This window comes from Narcine bancroftii, chromosome 3, assembly GCF_036971445.1.
Source record: "Narcine bancroftii isolate sNarBan1 chromosome 3, sNarBan1.hap1, whole genome shotgun sequence".
NCBI classification, from domain to species: Eukaryota; Metazoa; Chordata; class Chondrichthyes; order Torpediniformes; family Narcinidae; genus Narcine; species Narcine bancroftii.
In genome coordinates, this window is record NC_091471.1 from 172,941,369 (window position 1) to 172,961,155 (window position 19,787).

Below are 19,787 nucleotides of genomic sequence, written 5' to 3' on the forward strand. Positions count from 1 at the left end.
GGAGCACTTGAGTGATCTATAAATCTTGTTTTTTTGAATGAACTAGTTCTAAATATGTCAAGAGAGATGATTATAGAAATTCTGAGGTAGCAAAAGATAATATCTGCTAAAATCCTGCATTTTAAAACAATAACACCATTAAAATCAGCAATGGTCTTAGTTAAACACTGGGAAATTCAATAAAAATCAAGTCGGATACTCGTTTCTGCAGTTCAAGAATGTAGATTTTCTTTTATGCTAAATGATTAGAATGAATCTTTCAGACTTGTACTCCTATAAATTATATAAAATCATTTAAGCACATGATTACTATAGGGTTTCTATCCTCATACAATTGTTGCAAAGAAGAAGAATTAATGTTTTGGAAAAGCAATTATGTTGAAAGTTTCCCTGGGAAGCCTTTACTTATTTGATGGAAGCTGGTTTTTTTTAACAGGCTCGGTATTTAATGACTCTTTTCAATTACATCAAGTAAAATAATGCCAGTCGTATCACATTGTCCTGAGCTAACCACACACAATTTTCTATACTTGTACTCCAGTACAAGTCTGGAGTGCATCACCTTGAATTGAGCGAACGTTGAGAACTCCTTAATGTTATAGATGCTCCTTAATGTTATAGATGCTTGGTAACATGTCTGTTTTAGCCTGTTACTGCTTAACTACTCCTGAAAGAAACAAAATGCACCAAAGTTTTTTTTATAGCCAATGAAATACATTTTTTGTATAGTTTTAGCAAAAGCAGCAGCCAATTTTTATGCAGAAAGCTTCCACGAACAGACAACAATCAGGTAATTTTATCTTTTCTGAGGTTGACTGCGGAAAGCTTATTAACCTGACCACCAGGGATAACTTCTGTGCTTTCTATGATATAATGTCATAGGGTCATTGTTGCCACTTTAACTGTAGCATACAAGAGGACTGACATTACATGCAACATCCTCAAGGGAAAGATCCTGCATAAATCTGCCCTACTAAACTAGACCACCAGTAATAATCGCTCAGGGGGATAACCTGGAAAGTGAGGACCACTTTTCATATCTTTGGAAACCATTACTCGATGAAGGTGAACATCAATGAAAAATTCTCTGCTATAAGGATAGTTTGTCAATATTTGAAAACCCAAACCACAGTCCTGGCACAAAGCTCATGATTTCTAATGAAAATGTGATCTATATCCTATATACTTCTCAGAACTGGACCACCTATGGCAGAGCATGCAAGCCATTGGAAAACTACAACCTACGCTGTTTCAGAAAAATCCTCCAAATTTACAGGAAGTCTCTAGGTCCTGACAGGATTTTCCCCAGGACCTTGAGAGAAGTTAGTGAAGAAATAGCGGAGGCTTTGGCAGTGATTTTTCAAATGTCATTAGAGACGGGTATAGTGCCGGAGGGTTGATATGTTGCGCATGTGGTTGCTTTGTTTAAAAAGGGTTCTAAGAGAAAGTCTAGCAATTATCACCCTGTAAGTTTGATGTCTGTGGTCGGTAAATTGATGGGAAGCATTCTTAGAAATAGTATATATAAGTATATGGAGGGACAGGGTCTGATCAGGGACACTCAACACAGATTTGTGCGTGGAAGGTCGTGTTTGACCAATCTTGTTGAATTTTTTGAAGAGGTGACTAGGAATGTTGATGAGGGAAGAGCAGTGGATGTTGTTTATATGGACCTCAGTAAGGCCTTTGATAAGATTCCACATGGGAGGTTAGTTAGGAAGGCTAAGTCCTTGGGTATTAATTTGGAGACAGTCAAATGGATTCAACAGTGGCTGGAAGGAAGGTGCCATAGAGTAGTAGTAGATAATTGTTTGTCAGGATAGAGGCCCGTGACAAGCGGTGTACCTCAGGGTTTGCTATTGGGACCATTGTTGTTTGCCATATATATTAATGATCTGGAGGATGGGGCAGTAAATTGGATTAGTAAATATGCAGATGAAACTAAAATAGGGGGAATTGTGGATGATGAAGAGGGTTTTCAAAGATTGCAGAGGGATTTAAACTACTTAGAGGAGCGGGCAGAAAGATGGCTGATAAGTGTGAGGTGCTTCATTTTGGAAAGAATAATCAAAGCAAGACATATGTGGTAAATGGGAAGGCATTGAAGAATGAAGTGGAGCAGAAAGATCTAGAAATAATGATGCATTGTTCCCTGAAGGTAGGAGCGCATGTGGATAGGGTGGTGAAGAAGGCCTTTAGTATGCTTGCCTATATAAATCAGTGCATAGAATATAGGAGTTGGGAAGTAATGATGAAACTGTACAAGGCATTGGTGCGACCAAATTTAGAGTAATGTGCGCAGTTCTGGTCATCGATTTATAGGAAGGATATTAACAAGATAGGAAGAGTGCAGAGAAGATTTACAAAAATGTTGCCTGGGTTTTAGCATCTGGAATACAAGGAAAGAATGAGCAAATTAGATCTTTATTCCTTGGAACATAGAAGGCTGAGAGGGGATTTGATAGAGATGTTTAAGATAATGAGGGGGATTGATAGAGTTGATGTGGAAAGGCTTTTCCCATTGAGAGTAGGAGAGATGGATAGAAGAGGTCATGGGTTGAGAGTTGACGGGCAAAGGTTTAGGAGTAACATGAGGGGGAATTTCTTTATTCAGAGAGTGATTACTGTGTGGAATGGGCTTTCGGGAAAGGTGGTGAAGGCAGGGTCAATTTTGTCATTTAAGAAAGATTTGGATGAGTATATGGATGGGACGGGAATGGAAGGATATGGGCAGGGTGCTGGTAGATGGGATTAGAGGAGGGTACCTGGATCAGTGTGGACTAGAAGGGTCAAATTGGCCTGTTTCCGTGCTGTAATTGTTATATGGTTATATGGTCATGCCAACATCAGTGCCTTCTCAAAGGGAAGCATTCCAATCTCTACAGAAGAGGAAATATCACTCACTGCCTCAATGACAGATTCCAAATAAACACACTTTGATGAACTCAGTTAGGGGAATAGATGACAAGGGAGACAACCGAAACAGCGAAGATTTTCTCAAAGCCTCCTTGCAGGAGCATCCAGACACCCTGCATAAGTGGTGGAAGGTGTCCATTGCCCCACTCACCTACTCCATCACCCTCTTCCTGCCCTACCTTTGGGAGAGTTTTCCATTCCCACATTGATCACCTCAGAACTCACAGAACTGGCATGGAAGTCGGAGGTCTTTGACCCCAAGAGATTGCCTAAGAACAATAGAAAGAGAAGAAGTAAAATTAGTTCAATATACATCTTGCAGTGAAAACCGAACATTTAGTCTGGATTTATAATGCCAATAACAAGACCAGGTTGTTTGAAAATCTACTTGAAATTTTAAATTTAGAGTGAAACTTTTACATGTTCCTGGGCTGAGGTGTTAGTCCGTTGTTGGACATCACCTTTTTTTTGTGGAGGTGCTGAATAAGCAAATCAATGGAAGATGCAGATTAGGGAATTTGCTGTGTAACTAAGTGGGGGATAGGTTTGTAAAGAACATTTGATATTAAGGACATAAGAATCAGGAGAAAAAGTTGGCTATTTGGCCAGTCAAGTCTGCTCTGCCACTCAATTCGATCATGGGTGATCTGGCCATGGACTCAAATCAACCTTCCCCCATATTCCACATACCCGTTAATTCCCCTATTATTCAAAACTCAATCAGTGACCTAGATATAGTTACCAAAGCTGCCTCTACTGCTTTCTTGAGCAGAGAATTCTGGGAGAAGCACTTCACCTCTGTTTTAAATCAACTCCCCTGCTTCTTGAGTTTACCTGCCCTCGTCTAAGCATCATTTCCCCAGTGCAAACCACCTCCCTGCATCTATTCATTTCATAATTTTAAATGTGTCTTCAAGATCACCTTTTACCCTTCTAAATTTCCAATCTCTTCTCAGAAGGTAATGCTCTCTTTTCAGTTGTCAAACTTGCAGCAGTATTCCCTTGTCAACCACTCTCCTATTCAATGTGAACATGGCTGACCTTTTACCTTGGCACCACTTTCTGCACAAACCACATGTTTGTTGGGATGGGGGAGGAGGGGGAGACAACAGACTGAGGAAAATTTAAGGGCCCTGATTCAGAGAGGGCTACTGTCTTAAAGTAAATGGGACGAACCCATGACCAACTTCTCAGAGGCAAATGTACGACCAAATGAGAGCCTTAGCTGTTACCTGGAGGGGGTAGTTTTAACTGAAATGCAGCTGACTGGTTTGACCAAAACATTTCATCAAGGTCAGGTGTATGGAGAGGTGGAACCTCTGTGACATATTCAGAAAGAGACTGTCAGTTGAGTATTCAAGGACAGCCTATTGGCTGACATTTCGACTCCGTTGGCAGGAGATGGGAGGTTGAGATTGAAGTCACAGGTACTAGCATCCTACCTTTATCTTGTGGAATCTAGAATAGTAAACCAGCTTATTCTGGCCCTGCAAGGGTGAAGGATTCTCCTGGTGTCTGCTACCATACTGCCAAATTTTACCAAACAGTGTGTTTGTGTAAGCAAGCAGGTAAATGGCATCAGAGTCCCTTGTTAGGTGACATGACTTTCATTATTAACATGATATCTCCATTCTCAGGAAAGGAAATTCACACTGGCATAGTCACTCTTGACTTTAGTGTTTGGTTTGTTGAATTTTGATCATGTTCTTTAATTCTTGCAAATGTTCATTTATTGGGTACTTCCAAAAGAGAGTGGCACAGATATTAAATGGGTGGCCATGAGTTTGTTTATTGTTTATTATGTACAGAGAAACAGTGCCAAAGCTTAACTTTACATGCTATCCAGACATTGCATCGGATTTAAGAATTCACATAAAATCACAAAGTTGCAATGAATCATGGCAATGAAATCATTTTAATTTAATGGGCAAATCGAATTTAAAAACAAATCAAATCAAATGCTAAATGACAGTGAGGTTAACTGGCAACAGAACTATGTGTCAGTTGTGCTAAATGGGAAATGTTGTCAATTGAGAGAGGTGGTAACCAAAAGTGGAGGTTAACAACAGTGATGTTAACTGGGCACAGTGTTCACCAGAATGCTACTAGCAGCAGTGGTGCTAATTAGATGTGGTGTTGTCCATAGACTCATGTTCCTTCAGTATCAGATTCATCAGTTCAGATAGATCCCTATTATTGTGGTCACTCCTTGGGCTTGTGTTTAATGGATCATAAATTTAATACAAGTGTGTAAACACTTCTGCACAAACCTGCAATTAAATCTCTACCCCCTCAAACCACTTCTGTTTGTCCATCTGATGCTTGAATACAAAAGGATGCTGGGAGGAGTCACGTGATGGAGTAGTGGCCGGTAGGAGAATACCAGCCCTCTCCAGAAAAGAAGAAATAAAGTAAAGAAAACACAAAGTTCAAGAAACACAAAACACAACAAATAAAAGGTAAAGGTGTGGAGAAAAGAAAGAAAATGGCACCCAAGAAGGAAAAAGCAAAAACAACGGGAAGAAAAGACGCCGGAAGAGAAAGGAGAAGGCCTTACCTGCATGAAGAGGCAGGGAGCTGTCATGGACAGAGGGGCCTGCTCCCCGAGGTTAGTGGCGACCCCGCAGAGTCACGACCTCCCGACCGCGGGACTGCAAAAATGGCTCACTGAGCCAAACAGAAGTGTGCAATGCACACACTAAGAAAAAAGAAAACACCAACGGGAGGGGGGCCCAGCAGAGGGGTGAACTTACACAGCGCAACCAGCTGAGAGGTGCCCGACAGCAGGGCTCTCAGCTGGAAGAAGAGGAAAGTGACAGAAAAGGGAGTGATAGGAAAGAAAAACAGCAACAGGAAGCCCAACAGATAACTAGCCCAGAAGAAGAGGACCAACAGCAAGAAGCTATGCAAAAAAACACCCAGCAAACTGAGGCAAGCAGCTCAACAAGAAAGTCAGAAGAGACACAGATACAAGGAAGAGAAGTAGAAGACACAAACACAGGTGCAGACACAGAAGAAGAAGAAGAAGAAGAAGACCAAGTTTGCACAGAGGAATAGAAAGTAAAATAGAAGGACAGTATATAGATTTTTTAAAATTTCAAGAACAAATGAAAGCATTAAAAGAATGGTTGACATTAGAATTTAGTGAAATGAAAATAAAAAAAAGTACAGAAGAAAAAGTGAGTAGAATAAAGCTGGTCATGACAGAAATAGGGAAAAGATTAGAAAATGTGGAAGAATGAGAAATGGCTGTAGAAATGAAAGTCTTTTCTGGAGGAAGTTGGGTGGGAGAGAATAACAGTCACTGCAAAATCAGTGGACACTTGCGAGCGGGTTCGCAATTCAAATGGAATGGGGAGTTGTGGTTGCCCTCCAAGGGACAAGGGGCAACTCAGAGATGGGGGGGGGGGGACACTTGGGTTAAAGGAATTTTAGATGTGGGAGTTGTTGAAATATTTTATGTTATAGAAGTGTTGTCATACATTGAGTTCAAAAAGGGAAAACTGAGAGATGAAAATGGGAAAAGGGGAAAGTTGGTGGTGAGGAAGCAGAAATGAGGTATAAATAAAGTATGAGATGGCCATGTTGAACTATATGACTATAAATATTAATGGAATACATAACCAAATTAAAAGGAAGAGGCTATTAAATTTACTGAAAAAAGAAAAAAATAGATATAGCATTTGTGCAGGAAACGCATCTAAGTGAAGTGGAACATAATAAATTAAGGAGAGACTGGGTAGGGCACGTAATGGCAGCATCATATAATTCAAAAGCCAGAGGTGTAGCTATATTAATCAATAAAAATGTACCAATCAAAATAGAGGAGGAAATAATAGATCCTGCAGGGAGGTATATAATGATAAAGTGTCAGATATATTCAGAATTCTGGAATTTGGTCAATATATATGCACCTAATGAAGAGGATCAAACGGTTATGCAAGATATTTTTTTGAAGATTGTAGATATGCAGGGGAATATATTGATAGGAGGGGATTTTAACCTTAATTTGGACCCAAAGTTAGATAAAACTGGGCAAAAGTCTAGCAAAAAGAATAAAGTGGCCAAATTTATGGTTAAATCAATGCAGGAAATGAAAGTTATGGATATATGGAGGAGGCAGCATCCAAGGGAGAAGGAATACTCATATTATTCGAGTAGACATAAAGCATACTCAAGGATTGACATGTTCCTGTTGTCAGCCCATATTCAAGGGAGAGTTATAAAAATGGAATATAAAGCTAGATTGCTATCTGATCATTCACCCCTGTTATTAGCAATAGAACTGGAGGACATCCCACCAAGAACATCTAGATGGAGATTAAACTCCATGCTACATAAAAGACAGGAATTTAGAGAATTTATTGAATGCCAAATTAAAATGTACTTTGAAATAAATACAGAATCAGTGAAAGACAAATTTATATTATGGGATGCAATGAAAGCCTTTATTAGAGGTCAGATAATAAGTTATGTAACTAAGATGAAAAAGGACTACAATCGGGAAATAGAACAGTTGGAAAGGGAAATAGTAAGTACAGAAAAATAACTAGCAACAAGGGAAGATACAACAAAAAAAAAGAGAATTGGTGGACAAAAAATAAAATTCGAAACACTACAAACGTATAAGGTAGAGAAGAACATGATGAAAATAAAGCAGAAGTATTATGAGCTTGGAGAAAAAATGCACAAAATATTAGCCTGGCAACTTAAAACAGAACAAGCTAAAAAAAAACTTGTTGGCATCAAGGAAAAAGGACAAACAAATTACATATAACCCAACAGAGATTAATGAAAACTTTAAAGAATTCTATGAACAATTATACCAAACTGAGAACGAGGGGAAAGAAAACAAAATAGGTGAGTTTTTAGCTAAAATTGAATGACCAAAATTGCAAGAGGAGCAAAACAAATTGATAAAACCATTTGAAATAGAGGAAATACAGGATATATTAAAAAAGCTGGCGAACAATAAAACACCTGGAGAAGATGGATTCCCAATAGAATTCTATAAAACATTTAAAGAGTTATTAATTCCTCCTCTCCTGGAAGTAATGAACCAGAAAGAAGAAACACAAAACTTGCCAGATTCATATAAAACAGCAATAATTACAGTAATACCAAAGATGGGGAAGGATCCACTAACACCTGCATCATATAGACCAATATCTCTACTTAATTCAGACTATAAGATAATAGCAAAACTGTTAGCAAACAGATTGGCCAACTGTGTAGCAAAAATAGTAAAACAAAGTTAAACTGGATGTATTAAGAAAAGACAAAGCGGATAATGTCTTTAAGTTCATTAATTTAATCCATGCAGTTCAAGGAAATAAGACACCAACAGTGGCTGTTGCTTTAGATGCAGAAAAAGCCTTTGACAGGGTAGAATGGAAATATTTATTCAAAGTATTAGAGGTTTAATCTACCAGAAAAATATATGAATTGGATTAAGCATTATATAAGGGACCATTGGCGAAGGTGACAATAAATGGATATGTATTGAACCAATTTAAATTAAGTAGGTCAACTAGGCAGGGATATTCACTATCTCCCTCACAGTTCGCTTTAGCAATAAAATCATTGGCAGAACTGATAAGAACAGAAAATAAAATAAAAGGGATAAAAATAAAGGAGAAGAAGTATAAAATCAGTTTATTTGCAGATGACATCACAATATACTTAACAGAACCAGAAATATCAATAAAAGAATTACATAAGAAATTGAAGTAATATGGAGAGATATCGGGGTACAAGATCAACATAAATAAAAGTGAAGTGATGCCAATGAATAATGCGGATTACACAGAGTTTAAAAAAGAATCACCATTTAAGTGGCAAACACAAGCAATCCGATACCTAGGTATTAGATTAGATAATAATTTAGGCCACCTATATAAATTAAATTATCAGCCATTAATGAAGAAATTACAAGATGACTTAGAACATTGGAAAGAATTGCCACTAACATTGCATTAAAATTGCATTAAAATGAATGTCTTCCCAAGGAAACAATACCTATTTCAATCGTTACCAATTCCCTTAACAGAGAAATTCTTCAATGAACTAAAGAGAATAATAAGGAAATTCTTATGGAAAGGGGAGGGGGGTGGAAACAGAGGATAGCACTAGATAAATTAACAGAGTGGTACAAACAAGGTGATTTGCAACTACCAAACTTTAAAAATTATTATAGAGCAGCACAATTAAGGTATCTATCAGATTTTTATCAGACAAGGGAAAAACCAGATTGGACCAAAATAGAGATAGATAAAATAGGGGAGAAGGTACCAGAACATATACTTTATAAGTGGGATGAAAAACTGGTGCAATATAAAAGCTCACCAGTACTGCAGAATTTACTCAACGTATGGAAGAAGATTCATGTAGAAAGGAAAAAAAAACAAATTACCAACTACCAAAATGATTATTGATGCAAAATCAACTAATCCCTTTCACAATAGATAACCTTTCCTGGAGAGAAAAGGAATTAAAAGAATAGAAAATTGTTTTTTGGGAAATAATTTATTAACATTTGAACAAATGAAGTACAAATATGGAATAACTCAAGGTACAATGTTTGCATACCATCAACTGAAAGCCTATTCAAAGGACAAATTTGGAAGCAGACTGAGATTACCAGAAGGAAACAGCTTTGAATATGTGATTACAGACACAATGATAATTAAAAGATTTATAATGAACATGTACATCAAGCTGCAAGTGAACGAAAATGATGAAATAAGCTATAAACCCAAACAAAAGTGGGAAAAAGATTTAAACATAAAGATAAAAAATGAAATATGGGAAAAGTTATGCTCCGGAACTATGAAGAATATAATAAACACAAGGTTACGGATGATACAATATAATTGGTTACACAGGTTATTTATCACGCCCCAAAAGTTAAATAAATGGGATCCAACATTATCACATAGATGTTTTCGCTGTAAGAAGGAAATGGGAACAACAGTACATGCAATTTGGGCATGTGAGAAAGTGAAAAAGTTTTGGGAAGATCTAAATCAGATATTAAATAAAATCACAAAAAGCAACATACCAAAAAATCCAGAGATCTTTCTCTAAGTAATATAAGAAGTAAAGAATTAGGCCTCAAACTGGATGAAGCGCAAAAAAGATTTATTATGATAGCCTTAGCTGTAGCAAAAAACTGTATAATGTCAACTTGGAAATCAGAAGAGAGCCTGAGAGTACAGCAATGGTATATAGAAATGAATAAATGTATTCCATTGGAAAAAATAACATATAATTTAAAAAATAAAGTCACATTATTTGAACAAGTTTGGGAACCATACATGGAACACAACAGAGCGGGCTTGCCTTGGACCTCCACCCCCTAAAATGATAAAATGATAAGAAGACACTGGATTACAGTGTGCAAAAGTAGAACAATTTTCTTGTTTATTTTCATTGTGTGATGACATTGTTTAATGGTTTTATTGTATTGTATATGGTGAACGTTAAATGGGTTTGGATGGGGTGGGAAGTGGGGAAGGAAGGTAGGGGGGAAAAAAGGGGAGAAAATGCCACTGTGTATATTTAAGAGGGAAATGTTTGTATGTATTTTGATTGATATGGTTCACAGTGTGAAAAACAAAAAAAAATTTAAAAAAAAACAAAAGGATGCTCCACATTGAAATCAGACTCCAAAGGTTCGGAGAATTGGAATTATTGTTAATGTAAAGCATTTTACTGCTTAAACCTCGTGTGGTGATACAACCACTACACTGGCCGCACTCCTACTAGCCTACTGCAGGGGGCAACCACTGTACCTGCAGGTATGCAACCTGGGAGTCTGGCCTCTCCTGCTGGCTGTCAATCACCAGACCATATAAAGACTCCAGCCGGTCCCTTTGGGAACAGTCAGACATGTGGAGCCAGGAGTATACTGAGTCATGGTGTGTACAAGTTTAAGCTAATTAAAGCCTGCTGTAGAGTCTGTGGACTTTGCATCAGAATTATTTGCACAGTAGCACTCACACCTTGTGAATTAGAGGCTATCACTAATAATAAATTATACAATTTAATCAATTATTAGGCATCATACTATATCCACAGAGTCCTCTTTTTAGCTACCTAAATGCAAGTGGTTATTTGACATCTTAGTTATAGTACCAAGACAGTTATAGTACCTGTAGAATATAAAGCACCACTCATCAACCATTGTTAATTACAGAAACAATTCCTTCTTTTTTATACAAACAAAAACCTCCTTGAGCAAGAAAAACTTTTTGGAGCAAAAGGTGGAAATGCATGATATATTTAGACTGTTAGACCGGCATCAGGAAAAAAACAGGGAGGCGGTATTTGCATCATCATCAATTCATTGTGGTGCACAAATGTGATGGTTATGTCCCAGTCCTGATCCCCTGACCTGGGATCAAGTGGTGCCCATTCTATTTGTCGATGGAATTTATGGCCATAATCATGGTAGCAGTGTACATTCCATCACAGGCTAACATCATGTTAGCACTGGAGGGACTGAACATTGTAATTAGCATCCACAAGACACCACGTCCTGATGCCTTCCCGATCATTGTAGGGGACTTCCATCAGTCCAACCTGATGAAGTCTCTAACAAATTACCACCCAACACATTACCTGTGAGACTAGAGGAGCCACACACTCGACCACTGCAACACCACCAAGAAGGACACCTACCAAGCCATACCATGACTACACTTAGACAATTCTGATCACTTGGCTTTATTTCTACTCCTGGCATACAAACAGAGACTGAGGACTACAGCACTAGCGATGAAGACAGCAAAAGTATGATCGAGGGAGGTGGAGGAGCACCTGCAAGATTGCTTTGTATCAGTGGACTGGAACATATTCAAGGATTCATCCCTAGATCTGAATGAATATGCAACGTGTGTCACTGACTTCATCAACACCTGTGTGGGTGAGCGTGTGCTGATGCACACATGCCAGGTGTTCCCCAATAGAATCCTTGGATAAATCAGAAGATTCATAACCTGCTGAGAGCGAGATCAAGGGCCTTTAAGGCTAGTAATCCAGATCTCCACAAGAAGTCCAGCAATGACCTGTGGAAGGCTATCTCAGCAGCAAAGCAGCAATTCCAGAGGAAGCTAGAAACAGAGACAGGTACATGCCAGCTATGGCAGGGAGTGTGGGCCATTACAGCCTATGGCAATCACCATAGATGGTGGTAAACTCCATCTTCCATGCCCGCTTTGAGAAGGAGAATGCAGCCGTGTCTATGAGGATCCCTACAAAGGCTGAGGACCGTGTGATATCTGTCTCTGAGGCTGATGTCAGAACGTCATTCAAGAGGATGAACCCTTGTAAGGCATCAGGCTCTGATGGTGCACCAGGCAAGGTACTGAAAATCTGTGCCAACCTAAGTGTTCACAGATATTTTCAATCTCTCACTGCAGCAGTCAGAGGCTCCCAACTGTTTCAAAAGGGCAGGATCATCCTGGTGCCCAAGAAATACAGAGTGAGCTGCCTCAATGACTATCGCCCAGAGTGATGAAATGCTTTGAGAGGTTGGTCATGGCCAAAATTACACATACCTTAGTAAAGGACTGGACTCACTGCATTTCACCTACTTCCACAATCGCTCCACAGCAGACACAATGTCACTGGTTGCACCACTCATCAACCATTGTTAATTACAGAAACAATTGGTTGCAGATGTTGTGATCAAAATGTTGGAGGATCTTGGCTGGTCTTTCAGCATCCATACCAGACAAAGCTATATTGTCGACATTTCGGGCCTGAGCCCTTCTTCAATGAGTAAGCAAAATAAGCAAAAAAAAAGGAATTCTCAGAATACATTCAATGCTGGGAGAGGAATCCAGAACAACAAAAGGTATTAATTGCATATGATAATGGGAGGGTCGAGAGTTGATTATATCTGTGCAAAATGAGACAGGTAAAATGTAGAGAGTCATAGCTAGGAAAGGTGACAGGGGAAGAAGTGGTGGGGGGTGGGGTGTTTAACAAAAGCCAGAGATCAATATTAATGCCATCTGGTTGGAGGGTGACCAGTCTGAAGATGAGGTATTGTTCCTCCAATTTGTGGGTGGTCTCAGTCTGGCAGTGCATGAGACCATCGACAGACATGTCAGCAAGGGAATGGGGTGGAGAATTGAAATGAGTGGCCATTGCAGTGGACAGAAATGAGGTGCTCAACTAAGCAATCTCTCAGCCTCTCTGATGTAGGGGAGATCACAACGAGAGCATTGGATGCAGTAGATGACCCCTGCAGATTTACAAGTGTAACATTGCTTCACTTGGAAGGACAGTTTGGGGCCCTGAATCATGGTGAGGGAGGAGATGTGGGCGCAAGTGGAGCATCTCCTATGGACACAGAGATAGGTACCAAGGGGATGATTGGTGGGGAGGGAGGAGTGGACAAGGGAGACATGGAGAGCATAGTCCCTGCAGAAGGTGGAGAGGGGAACATGTGTCTAATGGTGGGATCACTTAGTAGTGCCGGACATGGAGGAGGAGGATGTGTTGGATATGGAGGCTGATGGGTGGTATATGAGGGCTAGAGAAATCCTGTCCTTGTTTTGCATGGGGGTGGCGTGAGCCAAGGGAGAGGATATACGGGTGAGTGCTGAGTTGATGGTGTTAAAGGGAAAGCCATATTGTTTGAAGAAAGAGAACATCTCTGATGATCTGGCATGGAAGTCATGTACTGGGTCCAGATGCAATGGAGACAGAGGAATTGAGAGAATGGAAAGGAATCCTTAGGTGGACAGGGTATAAAGATGTGTAGTTGCGGTAACTATGGGAGTTGGTGGGTGGGTAGAAGATGTCTGTCAAGAGTTTATCTCCTGAGATGGAGACAGAAATATCAAGGAAAGGGAGGGTGTTGCCAGAGATTGACCAGTGAATTTGAGGTTGGGGCAGAAGTTAGCAGTAAAGTGGATGACATCAGCAAGCTCATCAGGGGTACATGAAGCATAGATGTAGCAGAGGAAGAGTTGAGGGGCCTTGCCTGTATAGGCTTGTGGCATAGATTGTTTCATGTAGCCAACAAAAAAGGCAGGTAAAGCTGGTCCCATGCAGGTACACATGGCTACCCCTTTGACCTGGAGAAAGTGAGATGAGTCAAAGGAGAAATTATTGAGAGTGAGGACAAGTTCTGCCAGCCAGAGGAGGGTGGTGATGGAGGTGAACTAGTGGGTCTTTTGTCCAGAAAGAAACAAGGACTTTGAGGTCTTCAGTATGGAGGATGGAGGTGTATAGAGATTGGATGTCCATGGTAAATTGGAGACGATTAAGTTCAGGGAACAGGAAGTTGTGAAGTGTCCCAGATGTATGTGGGGAGGGAGTGGACAGGGGGGACCAAATAGAGTTGAGGTAAGCAGAGACCAATTCAGCGGGGCAGGACCATGTGGACCTGATGGAACAATTGCATTTGTGGATCCTGGGTAGGAGGTGAAAATGGGTGTTGCAGGATTAGGAAACTTTATGGTTGGAGGCCATGCCAGGGAGGTGACCAGAAGTGATAAGTTCAGAGATGGTGGTTTGATGAGTGTTGGTGGGGTCCTGTCAGCCAGAGAGAGGTCAGTGCACCAGACCACAAAAGCAATATCACTGGCTTTCGACTCAACTCTGGATCACCTGGAAAATAGCAACTCATACATACGGCTGCCATTCATTGACTATAGTTCAGCCTTCAGCATCATTATTCCCTCAGTGCTGGTCATCAAGCTCCAAACCTTGGGCCTCTATACCCCCCTCTGCAACATGATCTCTGACTTCCTCATCAGAGGACCACAGTCAGAACAAATTGGAAACAACATCTCCTCCTCACTGAAAGTGAGCATAGGTGCATCTCAAGGATGAATGCTTAGCCCACTGCTCTACTCACTCTACACTCATGCTGTGTGGCTAGGCAGAATTCAAATGCTATCTGCAAATTTGTCCATGATACCATTATTGTCACCAAAATCACAAATGGCAATGAGGAAGTGTACAGGAGGAAGATAGGTCAGCTAGTTGAGTGGTGTCACACCAATGTGCTTCCGGCAGATGTGGTTGAGGCGGGATCATTGGTTACATTTAAGGATAGACTGGATAGTTACATGGAGGGGAGAGGACTGGAGGGGTATGGACCGGGTGCTGGTCAGTGGGACTAGGAGGTGTATGGACCGGGTGCTGGTCAGTGGGACTAGGAGGGTGGGAATATGTTACGGCATGGACTAGTAGGGCCGAACTGGCCTGTTCTGTGCTGTAAGTAGTTATATGGTTATATGGTTATACGGTTAATGATGTTGCACTCAACGTTAGCAAGATGATCGTGGACTTCAGGAGGAAATTATGATGACAAAAACAAGTCCTCATTGAGGGGTCAGTAGTGGACCCATCTAAAACAGAAATTCATCTGTGTTTGGACAAAAGAAGGGAAATGAGAATTGGCTCCAGAATCTTTCTATACAACAAATAGAAAGCAATTTACAAAAACATATTTAGGATCAGAAATTTTGAGGTTTTAATTTTTTTAAAAATAACCCCTCGCTGCCCAAATACACCAATTAACCTCCAAGCCCAGTACATTTTTGGAAGAAACCAGAACACCTGGAGGAAACCCATGCAGGTCACTGGGAGATGTATAAACTCCTTATAGACAGTTTTGGATTCCACCCAGGTCATTGGTGCTTTAATAGCATTCCGCTAATCACAACACTATTTGTACTGCCTACCATTGGGAATCTCTTGCTTCCAGTGCTCACTATCACCATTGCAACCAATGAACTGCCAAAAATTTGCTCACCTTTATTCCTTACTGTCAGGTCCAGTCTATTACAACTCACTCTTCTCTATCGATTATTCTATATATACAGTACTATCAACCAATGCTCTCAAGCATTGCTTTCTTAACCAAACATGACATTGCTATTGACAGTAATTAATTGAACTTGTACAGGTTAATCGAGCCCTGCCAAGGCTGTGATAAATATCTTCTTATATTACTGTGGAGTTAGGGGTTTACTGCCGTTACCTAGTGCCAATGCCACCGAAATATGCCCCAAATCCAACAACTACTTGCATTTGTATAGCATTGTCAATCAGTTGAAACCTAAAGATACTACAAACTAAATTTGCTAGAACCCAAAACTGGAAAAGGTGGAATTGCGGAGAGGTTGGGTGAAGGCTGGTTGAAGTAGAAGAATCCTTTAGGGTACATTTATTTTAAAACCAGATCATCTATAACAATCTTGTATTGAATAGGTCTCATCTTCTGTGGAGACAAATGCCTATGTGACAATCTCTCCAACAGGACATCCGGGATTACCTTTATGTCACTATCTTTTGTGAAGGTAAATGTTTAGACATGAGTGGTTTTGTCCGTGACACAAATTTCCAGTCATTGTGACACTAATGTGATGAACATGGTTGATTTCTGAATCTTCTTTAGGTCAGGGTACACAGTTTTGCTTCCAAGTTGTGAGTTTTCTGTGAAACAGTAACACTGATATGTGGGTCTAGAGATAGGAATGCATCAGAATCAAGCACATATCCACTGCTGGTTCCCCATGAGGACAGATGCAAGATCAGTGATTCACAAAGGTTGTTAACATGATATTGGTATTTCCAAGCATCTATTTGATCCCCAAAACAATTGGAGGGATACAGTAGGTGTGCAGGACAGAATAGTAATAAAAGGGACCTCAGGAATGTCTGGCAGGTAAATTTGATAGGAAGTAATTCAGAAAAAAAGTAAACTAAGGTCATTAGCGGCATATGGTTTTAATGAGGACCAAGACCTGCTTTCCCAGACTCACATAAAGGTAACATACATTTTGTGTGTTGTCCTCTAGAGGAACCTTTAAAGCTCCCTGGTTAAAGATGCAAACCACTAGTTAGTCACAGAAAGGATGGCCAGATTACAGTTTGCCAAGAAGGAGCGTGCAAAATTTTAGATAAAGGTCTTTTGGATAGATGAGACCATGATTAACCTGTATCAGAGAGATAGCAAGAGCAAAACATGGAGGAGTAAAGGAACTGCCCAAGACGCAAAGCATGCCACCTTTACCACCTTGCAGCATAGCCTCTATATTTCTGTTCGTGAAATCTTCTGCGGACAGTAGTCATTGACATATCCACACTTGCCTCCTGAAGAGTGTTTCTGAGCTGTCAGACATACATTTGGGGATTGTTCTACATTATGATGAAAATCCTTCTGTCATCATCAATGAAGGTCTTTCTTGGAATACCAGTTCACCAGTTTGTTCTGTCTTCTTAATGATGTTCTAAACTGTTGATTTTGGTAATCCTAATGTTTGGGCAATATCTCTTACTGTTTTATTCTTGTTTTTCAGTCTCATAATGGCTAATTTGATTTTCATTGGCACAACTCTGCTCCTCATGTAGAAAAATGGCAATTACAGCCTTGCTCTCTTATACCTGCACCAATGAAGCAATTAAACATGCCTGAGTACACAAACACCCGTGAAGCCAAATGTCCCAAACATTATGGTGCCCTGAAATGAGGGGACTATGTACGAAAAATGCTGTAATTTCTACATGGTCAAACCAAAATGTATACAAATAACCTTGATTAAAATCTGGAATGTGCACTTTAATTTCATGTGAATTGTTTAATTATAAATTTGCAACTGTGGAACACAGGGGCAAATAAAGAAAAAAAGTGTCTTTGTCCCAAATATTATGGAAGACACTGAATATGAATATGGGCTGTGTATTATGTGTGTATGTGTGTGTACCATGGATTGGAGAAATTATGTTTCATCAGGTTGTACAGTCATATACAGTCAGGTGATAATAAACTTGAACTTGAAAAGATCTCTGATAAAATTTAAGGTGGAGGAGGAAAGCTTAAAAGAGATGTACAAGAGCAAATATTTTGCACAGAGTGGTAAAAGTTTGCTATGGGCTGCTAGGAAGAGTGGTGGAAACTGAAAGGATAGTAATGTTTAGGAGGCTTTTAAATATCAATGAATATGCAGGGATAGGAAAGTACAGATCATCATAGACTCAAAAGATTTAGTTTAATTTGGCATTGTATTCGATGCAAATATCATGGACCAAGGAGCCTGTTGCTCTGTTATCCTGTTCTATGAAAAAGTGGGGACAGTTGATGAAGGTGGACCCTTCATGGTAAAGTTTCAAAAGATAAGAAGTATCATGCAATATATGTGTTTACAAAATTGAAAGTGGGGGGCGTGGCATGATGGCATAGAGGGAAGACGCGCAGTTCCACCTTTCCCCAGTTAGACATAAATACCTGATTTAACACCTGTAAAAGTTGTTAAAAATAGTATTCACAGACTTTGGAATAGTGGAGGATTGAAATGGCTACAAACGTGAAGAAATCAAAAACTCGGTTACAGAAGAAATTACATTATAAAAGTGTTGAAGGATTGAGGCCTACCTACCAAGTTGAAGCCATGGAGTTATCGACTGGAGTTCCCAAGCCTGAAAGGACCCCTGCTCGTCTGAGTATTACACCGGTGCCGATCGCACATCCGCAAGATGGCGCCAGATCTGTGATAAGCTCGGTCAGCCCTGACTCGCGACCCCATGAGCCCGGCTGCACAGGCGGATTGGCCGAGCAGGGACAGATGCGCAAGCTCGCAATAATGCCTGGTGGTCTAGGGGTGCGCAGTGTAGAGTCGGTGACTCTTCTGGGCATGCTCGGTTCGTCGTCAGTTTGAGATTTACTAGAGAAGGTGTGGGCTGTGGGGGAACCCAAAAGACGAGGTCAGCATGCTGTCGACGGGTATCCAGACCCGCAGCCGCACTGGAAGAGGAACCATTGTGTCAAAAGAGGAGGAGAGCCCAGCGCTATTGGAATCAACACAGGAAGAATATATGGGGACTGGGACCAGAGAAGGTAGGCCTCAAGTGGAAGTGATGGAACCTGGACTGGATTCTGTGTTTACATTATTGGAAGGGATTGCTCATCAAATGGAAATCATGTCAATGCAGATGTCTACTCAGATAAATCAAGGATTTATGGAAGTGAAAACTAAAATGAACAATATGTGTGAAGAGATTACCTCTATGAAGAAAGATATGACTGTAGTTAAAAGTGATGTTAGTAGATGTATAAAACCAGTGGACACTGTACAGGATAATTTTTAAAAAATAGAACAAACTTTTTTTGAATGTAAGAACCAAGTGGATCGGAATAGAGAAAAAATCGAAAAAGTGGAGGATTCTTTCGTGGATTGGGGGAATTCAGAAGAAGGAATTACTGAAGAAGATTGACTCATTAGGGAATCAAGGTCGAAGAAATAATGTAAAAATAGTAGCTCTCCCAGAAGATATGGAAAATTCAGATCCACTAAAGTTTTTTAAGAAATGGATTCCTGAAATATTGGGCAAGGAATTTTTTTCAGATGGTCTAGAGTTGGATTGAGCACATAGAGCATTGAAGAAAAAACTGTTTCCAGGTCAACCACCGAGGGCAGTTTTGATTCAGTTTGAAATATCAAGATAGAGAAATGCAGAAGGCACGGCAAAGTCAGACTCCAATGATGGTTCAAAATAACAGAGTGTTCTTCTATGCAGATTTGAGTCAAGAAATTATTAGAAGGCACCAAGAATTTAATTCAGCTAAAGAAGTGTTGTGGCAAAAGGGTTACAAGTTTGCTTTTCATTACCCGGCTGTACTTAAAGTTTTTCATGGAAATTTTCAGTCTCAATTTTTAAAAAATGATCATGATGCATTAATTTTTGCTAATTTGTTGCCAGATTTATGAGGAAATGGTCGTTCACCATTATTGTCACCTAAAAGGAGGGTAAATGGAAATGGGAATGGAAAGAATGGGAAATACAGAAAGAATGGAAAGAAGGTTGAAGTGACGCAAAGTCTTCTTGATATTGAAGACCCAGAACAA

The 19,787-nt window shown here is 39.9% G+C and overlaps 1 long non-coding RNA gene across 1 annotated transcript in view; it reads right to left on the reverse strand.

Moving 5' to 3' along the window:
- Positions 1–429: 429 nt before the first annotated feature.
- Positions 430–19,787, reverse strand: part of LOC138756293 (uncharacterized) — a 61,441-nt gene continuing 42,083 nt past the window's right edge. Inside the window, exons 3-4 of the long non-coding RNA XR_011352957.1 lie at positions 3,096–3,185; positions 430–667 (exon numbers count right to left, since the gene is read on the reverse strand). This is a non-coding gene — a long non-coding RNA (uncharacterized lncRNA). The remainder of the gene's footprint in view (positions 668–3,095; positions 3,186–19,787) is intronic.